At 41.2% G+C, this 14203-nt stretch overlaps 1 protein-coding gene across 1 annotated transcript in view; it reads right to left on the bottom strand.

Moving 5' to 3' along the window:
* Positions 1 to 11490, bottom strand: part of LOC308396437 (tyrosine-protein phosphatase non-receptor type 14-like) — a 45280-nt gene extending 33790 nt beyond the window's left edge. Inside the window, exon 1 of the mRNA XM_080881730.1 lies at positions 11082 to 11490. The gene's annotated coding sequence lies outside the window, so the exon portion shown is untranslated. The remainder of the gene's footprint in view (positions 1 to 11081) is intronic.
* Positions 11491 to 14203: the final 2713 nt, after the last annotated feature.

Consider the following 14203-nt stretch of genomic DNA (forward strand, 5'->3'; position numbering starts at 1 on the left):
GGATGACATTTTTACACACATTTACATCAATCATGATAAAAACGATTATGCGGGAGCTAGCCGAAAAGAGCAAAGGAGAAGAAATTTGACCTTTTAGTCTTGCATGCTTTTAACTGAGCACCATGGCAAACAAACATCTGCATTTTCTCTGTCAGGTTGGTGTCAGATACATCTTTAATCGAGCATTTTTGTGCTTGTGCATCAAAGAATCAACACTACTCATTTGACGCTGCAGTGCACGAGTTGTGTCTTCCTCATTTAGCAATGAGAGTATTTAATTAAAAATGTTTTAAGCGTCCTACGTTTTTGGTTTTTTTTACCATCACGCTTCAATCTGCTTTTGTCACTACACAATATCAGAGGTGTAACAGCTCTCCAGAAAACCACGGGTCAATATTGGGTGGAATTATCATAGTTGTTGTAACTATGATTCTGTTTTAAAGGGACAAAATTTCTTGGCACAGCCAAGAGGCGGCAGAAGATGTATTGATGGGACTCTGTTAGTAACGACCTCCCGTTTGCAGCCAACTGTGGCAAGTCTGAAAGGGGTGGAGGACCTACTCCAAGGAGTTGCTGCCCCAAGTTAAGGAGTTTAAGTATCTCATGGTTTTGCTCCTGGGTGAAGGAAGATGGAAGCAACGGGTTGAGAGACAGACTGGTGTGGGGTCAGCAGAGATGCAGAGGCTGTACCGGTCAGTTGTGGTGCTGAGAAAACACCCTCCGAGGTGTCTGCACAAATTTGGTCCTTGGCTGGCTTAGTAGTGCCTCGAGTTTCTCCACAAAAAAAGTGAAAGTAGTGGTCAAGGGATGGTCACCCAGGTTGTTGCATAAAACCCTAAATAAACGTGACATCTGTGAGCATAACCAGTGTGTGTCTGGAGTGCATTCTACATATACCTTTGTAGTTTCAGTGATTCCTTCTATTCCTTTCTGGAAAGCTTATTTACTGGTAGCTGACATAAGAAATGCTACTGATGTGCACTGGAGTGCCCTGAAATGCAAAGAGATATGCCTGCCGCTAATAGGGTTACTAAGCATTGTGTGAAATTATCTGACAAAGGCTTGAATGAAATGGATGCTCCTTTAGGCAAAAGTGCTACACTTTAGCTTTCTTTCTGATTCATACAGAAAGAAACAAATTGAGAGGATGTTCTTTTTTCATACTCTGTGGATGTCAAAACAATTGGACACACACAATTATGCTCAGAAAGAAAAAATAAAGCAGATTCTTGCGTTAACTAACCAACTTTAACTAAGTGAGTAAAGTAAATTTGTTTGTGGAGTTTCCATTTTTGCAGTATTTAAACTGGTTCAGGATTCTACGTCTGAGTTTGGGCTCAACAATTCAGCAACTTCAGCGAGATTGCGTGACGCAGTGTCAGAAAAAAAGCAGTCCTGGCCTTTTATAAAGTGACACGTGGCAAATAAGAATACAAACAGTTTAAACTTCAGCATCAGCAACATTTAAGCACATACCAAAGCCATGAAAAACTGTTTTCATCATTGTGAAGCTCCCGTGAGTCTCATCAGCTTCTGAACTAATTGTCTTCTAAGATACCTGTCCTGTTCTCCATCCTTTAAGGCCAACAATCAAAACAAGGGCACAGCAGGAAATACTCATTTCACTAGCTGGGGCCACATCCTCATTTTAGGTTTGACAGTGTTTTAGTAGGTAAAAGTGAATGCTTTGACATGAATTGAGCTGCGGTTTAGGGAAGGCCTCGAAGGGGACTGGCGATGACTCCCGGGCCTGGCAGATCCCCATGCACTAAATAGAAATGAAGAAGTTAAAGAATTGAGAACAAGGAGGTAGGGAGGGTGGGGCATGTAAACGAGAATGAACAGCTTGCAGAACTGGGGGAACCTATATAGATGACAACCGGAAGGAGCGTGTTTGGAGGCGTGGTCCTGCTCCTGAAATTCCGATACATAATCTCCAACAAAAGAAAAGTCCTGCATGCAAAAACTGAGACCAATTCCAAATAATTTCAAGTGAGATCCTTTGTATTGAGCTAGAATAGAAAGCTTGACAGGTGTAAAAACTGTTGCTAAAGTGGGCGGGATTTGAAAACCAGCTACAGGTCAGCAGCTGACAAAAGATGGATTTAAAATGAGTTGGTGTTCTTCTAAGAAATGCTGACATGGGTTTCCTCAGCTGGGGAATTTCTGCAGAAAACCAGTAGATGTTCCTTCACTTGCATTGTCCCCAACTCGACTGATTTATTTTCTGCAGAAACCTCAGCTTGCCTCAGGCTGCAGTGTTTTTCTGCCAGTCACCTCTCTACCCACTCAGGGATAGATTCTGGGGTCACCTAAAAATTTACCAAATCAAAACATGCTGTGACTTACAGGCCAAAAAAAAAGGTGGTGGTTAAAGCTGCTAACTTAGAATCAAAACAGGCATAATTGCGATATCCATTTCTTTTACATTACCATCACAAAGACTCATTTTAAACATAACGTCTTCTCAGGAGCAGAGCTGCTAACGTGCGTGCTCCCCCTCTGCTCTGGTTCATGCCAGCCCCTGTGTCGCTTTGCTCCATTCACGTCCACACAATAGCGGGAACAAAACAGCACTTTGTCACCTACTGCTAAGACCATTAGATGCAGGCCGCCAAGAGGCGAGGAAGCAAGTGTAGCGTGCGTAACTCAATCAATCTCATCTCTGTTGCTTGTCTCTGTCTGAAATACCAACGCTGCCCTCCCAACACCCCCAGCTACCCTCCTGTTATACACAAGCACTGTAGCAAAACAAATGGGTGCTTCACAGCTCGTAATTACACTTCCTCCTGCGCAGTCATTTTACTATTTGGTCTGTGAACCTAAACCGAATAGCTGGAGTGTAAATCGGCTAACTTGTGCTCAGAATTCACGTTTTTACAACTAATTAAAGCATTTGGTTTTCATAAATCAAGAAATATGGAACTACTGGTTGTTTTTTTATATAATTAATACAAATAGAGTGTTTCATAGAAGGCTAAAACAAGCACACACTTGCATTTTTCAGCAGCTAAACTCACAAATAGTTTGAGCACTCAGACAGTTAACAGTCACAACAAAGACCTACTTAACCTAAATTATTTTGTATTATGTGAACTTGCTGTATTGTCCTATCTGGTAACCCAGCGAACTGCTACTCCATGCACAGCTAAATCAAAAGAATTTGGTAATACTGACAGATTTTGTTTGATATTTCTAAAATCTTCTTAAGACTCTGATCCTCTTGTGGCCCACTAACTTAAAGTTGAGTTCAGTAGTGAAATGTTTTGGGGGAAACACACCTCTAAGTCCACACACACTCCTGGAAACATTCAACCAAAGTCTGTCTGAGTATTAGCTGACCCTGGACAGAGCATTATCTTAGCAGTGAATGAAGGTGTGTGTGTGTGTCCATGTCCCCTTCACTTTTCTCGACGAGCGCTTATCCGATCTACTTCACACTATCACTGGAGACCTAATGATAAGCAGCACTGAGTTTGAAGTTGTTCTGATGTGCATTTTGGTCAGTTTGTGAGGCATTCGGAGAATATCTGTGATTTGTACCCAAATAAACAACCACAAATAAAGTTCCAACACATGAACACTGCAAGAAATGTTCAGGTCAACAATTAAAAATAATGGTTCTCGCAACATAAGGTTCATTCTCTGGTGGTAATATCAACCTAAACAGCTACTACAAGGTGAATTTTCAGTTGTTTATCCAGCTGCCCCAGTTAATATTAGTGCTGCTCCTCAGGTGTTTTTCTGTTTATTAGCCACACACACGATCCTCTTGGTGCCGCCTTTTTCCTCCTGACAAAAACAAGACGATAACTAAATAAAAACTAATATGACACGAGATGTAATCAGATCTAATTAAGCTGTGTAGAAAGGTGCGACAAGTTTGGAAGCAATCCAATCAGAAGTAACTTCCTTGTGGTGTAAGGTTAGACACGCATATGATATGCCCCCAGGAAACAGTACTGCATACAGCTAGCTCCCATGCTCCCAGTTGACTAAAACTAGACTAACGTCATTTACAATCACCGCTGCTGCTCGTTTCATGTGTGGATTAAAAATGCACCAAAGTAGCCCATGTGGCTGTATTATCACTAACACCTCATGATTGCAATGGTGATGTCAAGACATGTATGCAGATGTCGAAATCTGAAAAAGCACTGTACTCATTCCATTCATGTAGAGAGACACGTGCAGTATTTGTCTGACTGGCCTTTGGTGTACAGACTGGACAATCTGTACAGGACTAAAACATAAACTTTGCCATCTTTTGATATTTACCAATGAGTATTAAGGCCACATTAAGAAAAAACTTGTTACATTGTAATTTCCTTTGTAGTTTACTTATTACTAAAACTGATTCTAGTAAAACTTCACTAAGTCATCTACACAAGGCATTTTATAGAGGGTAAAGCAACGTCAATCTCCACAGTTTATAGTTATATATACTGTTTATATATACTGTTGTTTGTTTGTTTGTTGTTAATTAGTTAGTTAGTTTATTTGCTTGTTTTAATCAATTTTAAATCATGCTTTTTATTTGTTCTTGTTTCTAATGTCTCTGTAAAGCACTTTGAATCACCTTGTTGTTGAATTGTGCTATACAAATAAACTTGCCTTGCCTTGCCTTATGCTGTAATAGGTGTAGACTGCTGAAGGAGTCCCATGATGCATTGAGTATTTCCTTTTCAGTCACCTTTCTCACTAAAAGTGTTAATAGACCTCTCTGCATTGAATCACACTTGTTATTAATCTCTGGCTCTCTTCCACAGCATGTCTTTTATCCTGTCTTCGTTGTCTCACCCCAACCGGTCGCAGCAGATGGCCCCGTCCCTCCGTGAGTCTAGTTCTGCCGGAGGTTTCTTCCTGTTAAAAAGGAGTTTTTCCCTCCCACTGTCGCCAAAGTTCTTCCTCATAGGGGGTCATATGTTGGGTTTTTTCGCTGTATGTATTATTGTAGGGTCTACTAATATAAAGCGCCTTGAGGCAACTGTTGTTGTGATTTGGCGCTATATAAATAAAAATGAATTGAACGGAATTGAATTGAACTTTGACTTTATTCTAAAAGAATATTTTGACTTTTTGCTCAAAATTTTGACTTTGTTACTCCTAATGAGCAGTCGTGTGTTTTCTTAATGTGGATCTAATGCCCTGTCATAGACATTTGAAGAAAGCACAGTACTACAGAGATTATTCTGCAGACACGTCTCAGGGACATTGGCACTGTGGATCAGGCCCCTCTTTGTCATCTGACACTCTGGCCATGTGTGTTTTTGTCTGACCCAGAGGATGTGTGTGTGTGTGTGAGTGTGTGTGCTCACTTTTACACCTAAAAAAATACTTTATTAAAAAGAGAAAATATATATATATATATATATATATATATATATATATATATGCATCTCCTTTTTCTTCCCCGCACACAGGCTCCACTCACTCACCCTGCACAGACACAAACATACTGTATATCACACACAAACACTAACAGCTGCAAACAGATGGTGGAGGCAGGCCACCAGACTGTGTTTCTAACAAGCGCATCTGCTTTCTCACTTTCCAGCTCGCTTTTTTTTTTTTTTTTAACTCCTCCAGCCCCATATCTCCGAGACAAACACACCCGCAAATAACACACTTGAGGACACGGCGGCGAGAGTGACACAAACACAGGGCAAAGCGTTCGCACAGTTGTGACGTGCAGACAGCGAAGGGGCCATGTCTGCAGCTTCCCACACACACACACGCGCGCAGCTTTATCTCACTTCAACCTGGACTTAAATGGGTGAAGAAAATTGTTACACTAAGTGAGAGCAGACTCTCGCCAATTACATTGTTTACATACCCGTTGCTATCAGCGAAGGAGACATCAGGCCCGGTTTTGAAATTCACAGAACTGCTCTGAAAGGATCACCGCACTGGCAAACCTTCAAAACGAAGCTTCGATTCAAAGTTTCGTACATACATTTGTGTGCATTTTGATAATTCTTTGAATCATCCCAAGCAAAGATATGTCTATAAAAAGTTTTTTTTTAAGCAATCAGCACATTTTGTCCGGTATATCTTTTCAATCAACAGATTAAATTACTTTTCAGCTGCTACTCATTACCTTAAAACAAGTGAAGGAGACATGCCAGTGAGCACTAACAACTGTCACAATCACAAAAAACTCAAAATAACCTCACTTTCCGGAACTGGAATTCAAATGAGATGCCAAACTGCTTATATTTAGCTTTTGACGACCGGAAATACCATAGAAACAAAGGAAAAGTGCAGGAAAACAATAGAAGTTACAGTAGCAGTAGTGACAGTCACAGATAGGGAATGCCCAATGTTTCCCACTGGCACTGAAATCTAAACAGTGTCACTAAAACATGACGAGGAGGAGGAGGATCAAAGGCAGATGCTTTACACTGTCCGTATGCTGGTTTTCCAAACCAGCAATGACGCTCCTCTGCCGACTCATATTCCAGGAGGCAAACCGGAGAACTGATGTCATGCAGGCAGACTTGGATATTTAACTGAGAGGCACAGAGTTGGATTGTGTGTATACATGTGCCCTCAAAATTCACATATAAGTCATTCCCAGCACCTGAATGAGAAAACAAAGGCTTTAGATAAGCAAGGATATGGAAAAGGCAGCAGAAAGGAAAGAGGAGACACAACGCTGGTGATTCTCAGGCTCTTATCGTGTTGGTTCAGTTGGTGAGGATGGCGAGAAAGGAAGGAGTGCGTAAACATGGACAGTGGAACTGATAGCAGGCGGCTCCCAGCCACAACAACAAAAACACAGGACCATCAATCGTCAGCCACCGAGTCTGCAGCAGCCAAACCGCAATGCTCTTCACATTTTCCATAACCCCCTCCTCTCATCTCCTCCTGGGAACCACATCACGGTCTCACAACCATACACACAAATACAACTCCACACACACACACAAGCTCAATCACCCAAAAGCCACTCAGTATTTTCTCATGGCTGAGCCCCCAGGAGCCAACGGGGACGTCAGTAGCACTGAGTTTACAGGCCTATGAAAGCAGAAACACTTTGGTTTTGCTCGTGTTGACATCCGGCTGTATCTAAGACCCATAACGGCCTCAAAGGAAGGAAAAGTCACATTTTAAACGAAGGATCAAATGGAAAATTTCACCCGTTGATGCTCAAACTTCCTCACAAACCACTCTGTGAACAGTGAGTCCCACATCACAGGAAGAATCACATGTTTTTAAATTCTGGGCTGTTCAGAGGTAGCGGGGGTCAAACCTGTTAAGTGTGGGTGGCAGGGCTAGCAGTGACTGACACCTAGCACGAAAAACACCTGGTGGAGTGTGGGAGAGTTGGACAGGTCGCAGCACGCTCTCTACTCTGTTGTTGTCTGCTGGGCTGAGAGAACAGAGCGCTCACAGAGAGCACAAATCTGACAAAAGCATCCGTGCATGACTGAATACACTCACCACATGCACAAGAGATATTCCTCACAGTCATACGCTGCACCTACAGCCAGCCATTATATTATTACTTCACAGTAACATCACTTTTGTTAGCTTTTTATAGAAATTTTGTAAACAATAGCTGCTTTCTTGGTAAGTAAGTGATTTATGTTCATTCATGAGCGTTTCTGCTCCTAGGTAGAAGTTCAGTATTGTTACTGATACCGACCCAGCACAGCTGATTGGTAAAACTTTAATACTTCTTTAGAACTAGCTTGGTAGTACCACCAAGGGAGGTTTTTAAAAGTGCAGTTCCTCGAGTGGCCACTTGAGGCATTCTTTAAAAGCCTGCAAATCCCCATAGGCTCACATGTTATAATGTCCAACTTTACAGCAGAAATAAACATGTTTACAGCCGCGTAGAAGAAACTGTTTCGGTCTCTAGTGCACATCTCATCCTTCACTACAACTGCATGGGGGTCACTTTTTTGGGGCTCAAAGTTAGAGGCATGATAATTTTAATGATCATATCATTCGCGATAAAGACTCTATACGTTTTTATGTGATCCAAGCCCAGGTACCTTAAAAGGAGCTACTTCACAAATTTCAAACAAAGCTCTTTACAAGCTACGTGGAAAAAAAACTGCTCCCGCTAAAGATGAAGACAACAAACTTGCTCCACCACATGAGGCAAAAAACATGACATCTAATACAAGCAGGCTACAAAGGAGGAGATGCCAGCAGCCAGTGATGTGCAACCCAAATGTAAACAAATGTTGACATTTTGTTGTGCAAAATCCTGAAAAGGTACACGGTTAAGTTACTTTAATTCTTGTTAAAGTGAAGTGTTAAGCGCTCACGTACTACTTTTACTTATAATTTGCAGGAAAACATTAGCTTTTTGTGCTTACATTTGATTTATGCTGTGTCACTCGATGTCATATTGCATCTCTGCTTTAATGCTGCTGTTGCTGCTGGCACCTTGTGGGAATAGATTCACACTTCACTAATTCACCAAGGGTCTTGTGGCAAAGAAAGGAACTGAAAAGCTTATTCATGCACTTGTTTTCAGTAGGCTAGATTACTGTAATGGAGTTTTTACTGGACTTAATAAAACATCAATTAATCAGCTGCAGCTATTTCAAAATGCTGAAAATGGATCATATTACATCAATTTTGAACTCGTTGCATTGGCCTCCTGTGTGTAAAAGGATTGATTTTAGAATTCTGCTAATGGTTTATAAAGCATAAATATATTGCTGACCTACTTGAGGGGTATGAGGCTTCTGGGCCTCTTAGGAACAGGTTTACTTGACATTCCCAGGAATAGAAGAAAACAAGATGAGGCAGGATTTAGTGTGGGTCATTTGTGGAATAAACTCCCCTCACACCTGCAGTGTGCAGAATCCATTAGCTATTGTAAATTCAGGATTAGAAACGTCTTGTTTTCTTTAGCTTTTTCCCCCAAAAAGTCTTGTTTTTCCAAACTGCTCCAACATCTCCCAATGTTGGAGCTACTGTAGTGATACATCATTAAAATGGTGTTAAAAGCTGACATGATTGTACGCTTGTGTCTTCAACCCAGTTTACAGAAATCGAGAGGTGCACGACCGGCTGAGGTGAAACAATGCAACATAATTTTCTGTGTGGGCTTAAAAGAACCAAAACAACCCATCTAAGAAGTCGGAGCTTCACCTAATCATCCAAATACGGTCACTTCTCACACCAAAACGGCAACATAGTCAAAGGCAAATGACTAGCATCGAGCCTTCAAAACAGGACTTCACAAAGTGAAGGGTGGCATAGAGGTGCTTACATCCATCATTTAAATACAGTCTTTGTATACAACTAAAGTTAAAAGCATTGCAAGGACAAGAAATAACTGCTAAACATCAATTTTTCCAACACAAAAAGTATATTTAAAGGTAGAGTATTAGCATGTAAGGTGATATAGGGGACTAATATTTACACACTGAAACACTTGATTTATGTAAAATGCACTACAGTGTCATTACTATTAGATGTGAGACTTTTGGTTGCACATGTGAGTGTTTTATACTGGGTATGGCCGAAGAAGCTATCAGCAGATTAACAACTATTTTCATTGCAGATTAATTTCATCTGTATTTAAGTCAATGCCTTGGACATGTAATCACTTTAATCACAAAAAAGAGGTCATAGCCTTCTTCACACCTTCCATTTTCTACTGCAGTGCAGCTATGGTGTAAAATAACAAGTGAACCACAAGCTGACTACGAAGGAATTCGATGCATTTCTTCCACTTTGGTTAAAATGTTATAACAATAACTACAATAACTGCTGCTGCTGCCTGTTTCCCCCCTCTCTTCCTGTGGTGCAGTGTGAGCACTTGACCAAAATTACAGGTATGTTTGCACCACACCGTAATCAAATGGCCACTAGACTCAAATGACCATTGGCTACACAAACAATAGCCACTTTTCCTTTTAGACGCAGGCTCACATTAAGCAGTAAACACCTATTATGATCTTACCGGGCTGACCTTCAACAAAACACCCCTTTTGGGAATTAACATTTCAGCAACTTTCCTTGAATAAAAAGCAGGAAATAGAGTGCCAAAAATGGCACTGAAAGACAAATGAGATTTGTGACTCTCTACTGCACAAAAGATAAGCATGGATGGAGGTTTCTACTCTGCCTTTTAGGCCTTTAAAAATCTCCACCAGTGTTTTAAAACTGCTGTGTACACCCAAGCCACTTGCTCGGGCACCATGTAATTTACGCAGCATGCCTTTGAGCTTATAAAGACAGCCAGATGTGTGTGTGTGTGTGTGTGTGTGTGTGTGTGTGTGTGTGTGTGTGTGTGTGTGTGTGTGTGTGTGTGTGCACCCTACGCCTCCAGCAGCTATGCTGTGTTGCCTTTACTCCCCTTTTACAGTAATGCTAGTTGTCCAAGGTGCATGTTCAAACACATTTTTCTTTTTTACACAAACATGTACACACAGTTTGCAGCCAGGGTGTGAGGACATCAGTCCATCATCATCTTATAGAGGAAGGCTGCTCATACTCAAACACACCATTCAGCCACCAAGCTTGTTTAATACAATTCAACGAGGTGAATTTACAGACGCACTCTCTCTCAGCGATTATGGAAATGTAATGTACACATGCAAAAATTAGAAATAAATGAGGAAGGGCCAGATATTCCAGGTGTTGCGCACTCCATATGGCATGAGCCCACTGCCCAAACCCAAACTGGGTCTTACAGAGGGCTCTCGGGTCTCCAAAGCCCTGTTCAGTCGTGTGATTTCATGATTACTTCATTAACTCCGGGGAATCTTTCAGTGGTTTTCCAGCCACACACAGGTTCTCCAACTTCCTAGTTTCTCTGGAATCGCACAGACTACTATCTTATTAGATGTAGAGGGGGATTTAGAGGCTCTGTCTGTGATGGTGATGCATGTTTATGTGCAGGAGAAAGGGGGGCATTAAAATAGTTTGGATCTCCTTTTTGCCCTACGTGGCCAAGTCATTTGGCCTACATCTAAGCACTCCTACTGTGGACTTTACAAGAGTTTGGATCTACTTCCAGATCTGCAGGAAACCATGAAGAGCAAAACTGAAGTCTTTTTGACTGAGGTAGATTTTCGCTTTTTTTCCCCCCATGCAAGAGAACTCACCCCTGATCCTGCGCTACATGCCGATTTCTTCTCCCAGCTGAATAAACTCTTCTTTGCTTGTCGAGGTTTGGAACTCACGGCAATCAGATAATCCACCTTAAGTTATTTAAGAAACTTTAAAAATATATATTTTAAAAAAGTATAAAAATCCGGCGTGAACAAGAAAAATCTGCGTCTTCTCACATCAAAATGAGCTCAACCTTTACAACAACCACAAAAGTCGCAGAGGCAGACCAAATCCTGAGCCTCCTTCTTCTCGCAGTTTTGTTGCCTTTTCTTTTTTCTTTTTTCTAGGGAACACAAACAGTCACAAAAAGTTGTCCGACTTGGATAAAGCGACGTGGTCTTCTCTCGCTGGGACTCTTCGTATGTTTATAGTGGTCCCTCTAGCCCAATGGAGGCGTTCAGGACAGGCTGAGAGAGGCGCTTGCTGCAGCTACGTTCAAAAGCTGAAGACGGCATCGGAAAAATGAGCTTTACGTTGAACGTCCCAAGAGGCCGAAGTTCACAGGGGACCGAAAGAAAAAACGTATTAATTAATTGTCATATTAAAGTTTTTCTTTTTATTGAGAGTATTTGTTATTTTTTTAATCATATGTGAGTATTTCTCTTTTTAATTAATTAATTTATAACATTTTTCAAATTAAGAAATCGAAGGAAAGACTGAATTTATCTAAATGTACTCAGAAGCTGTAAGGTGGGAATTTGGCAGGCCTGCTTGTAATTATGACACTTAATACAGTCTTAGTGGATTGCAGTGATTGCCCACGACCTTTGTGCAAGCTTTAATTAAAATAAGTCTCAGTAAGTTGGTGAAAAATTGCAGTTTTACGTTTAGAATACAATTGCTTGGATAGACTGCAGTAGCCTAATCTGAGGCAGGCTTTCTTACATTAAAATAAGATAGGACAAAATAACCTAATCTAATTTTGAATAAACACAATAATACAAAGCATCGAAAATGAATTATTTTACTCATGGAGTTTAAAAGTTTTGGAGGGTTTTCGTATTGTTAAATTATTACTGCTCTTGCTTGAGTAAATGGCCGTCTTGCGTCATATGCAGTTGGCTGGAAAAAAAAACCCACAGGAGACAACTGGGCTATGAGACTGGACGTGCCGTTTTCTCCACTCATTTGCACCCCCCCCCCCCCCACACACACACACACACACACACACACACACACACACACACACCTCAGAGGTCGCACTCTCAAAGAGGACCTGAACGCAACAGCGCCGTCCCATCCTGAGCGCCGCCCCCCTCTACTCTGACATCAGACCTGAGGAATGTGAGGAATGCCGGGCTCCTGGGAGAAGTCCTCTTCGTTTAATGGTTTTCCAGGGGGGACAGAGGTGACTAAATGTCGAACAAAGGAGTCCCCTCTCTTATTTATGTCAGATCTTTTGAGTTACAGCCTTTTTTTCAAATGCATGTCGACTATATTCAGATTTCATTAAATATAAACAACTGTTTTGACCTAAGACTGACAGACTTACAATTATACAGTAATGTATAGAGCAATGCCTGTCTGCATAAGTGACTTTGAGGATATTATAAAGCAAGAATATATCTTGTTTAATATGCCTCACCCACTAGCTTCATGCCATTACAAGCCCGAGTGACCATTTCAAAGCAACCTCCATAAATATCACTGCTGATGATAAGTCTTTGCATCCTACAAGCACACCACTGCGGAATATTTCATTATACCACAGGAGAGCAAAAATACTTAAAACAAAAAAAAGCGCAGATTCATTATTAACATCCCTCACAGCTTTATTAGCTTTATTAAACAGGCATTCAGCTGAGCTCTTTGGGAAGATCTGAGGCTCAGTAAGAGCAATCAATGTACAGTAGAGTCACCTCAAAATATTGTTTTCACATAAAAGAAGCGAAATTCTCAGCTTTTTTAATTTACTCTAAACTAAAATAGGGCTTATTTGTAGGGCAAAAATTAGCACTAATTCAAAGGTAGCACAAGCCATCTTATTTGTGACCAAATTGCAGCCTCTTGTGGCTCAAATGCAATTCACAGCAAGCAGGAGCAGGGAACCAGGATCTTGATTAATACTAGTTAAATCATTCAAAGAATTTGAAATAAGTGAAAAAGGTAAGCTAAGAAAATAAGGACATGACCTTGTCCTTGTCTATCTGGCAAGTAGTCGTAATAAAGCTGACTCTAATTTTGATACAGGTGTTGATTTTGATTGACATATTGAAACCGATCATCTTTAATCCTAAACCCAGCCTTTGGAACTTCCAGTAACCTGAAATGAATTATTGCTTCAGTGCAAATATTGTGTTACACCTGTGGCATTTAACAGCCTACCACTTTATTAGGGGTGCAACGATATTCGTATCGATATTGAACCGTTTGATACAGTGCTTTCGGTTCGGTACGCATATGTATCGAACAATACAACATTTGTAATTTATTTTATCAACTTTCCTTCTGACGATGCTGTCTGTGTGGAGCGCTCAGTGAATCTGCGTTCGACTACTCCGCCTAGGCTGCACTGTCGAGCGCAGATCCACTGAGCGCTCAACACAGACAGCATAGTCAGAAGGAAGAGCGCAGGGCAAGCTAGCGAGACAGAAGCTAAGCTCTCCTTACAACATGAACCTCCCCCACCCTCATTCAGATCTGGCGTTTGGAATTATTTTGGTTTTCATGTGACGTATGACCCTGAAGGTAAGCGAGTCATGGACTAAAGTAAAACAGTATGTTGGATGTGCCATGCAATGCTCAATTACATGGGTGGGAACTAGTGTGTTAGCGCAGTTAGCTCGTTAACGTGTTGGCCGTCCAGCCCCACGCACAGGGCGATCAGCGGTAGCTCGTTAACGGAGATTTGCCGTGTTGTGGCGTTAAGGTCATTTCAACGAGATTAACCTGAAAGCACTAGTGGGAACACAACGAATATGACTGCACATTTACGCTGACATCATCCTAGTGCAAAGACAAAAACAACAAGCATGCTACTAACTTTAGCCGAGTCATTTAGACAGCTGTTAGCACATGATTCTCCTTATGCTGCTGAGAATATAGCCCAGAAGAAGCGGATAGTATAGCTTTTATTTTGGAAAGAGACATTTCTCTGTAATAAACTCTCTTTTCC

Source organism: Rhamphochromis sp. 'chilingali' (genome assembly GCF_963969265.1).
Source record: "Rhamphochromis sp. 'chilingali' genome assembly, chromosome: 5".
Taxonomy (NCBI): domain Eukaryota; kingdom Metazoa; phylum Chordata; class Actinopteri; order Cichliformes; family Cichlidae; genus Rhamphochromis; species Rhamphochromis sp. 'chilingali'.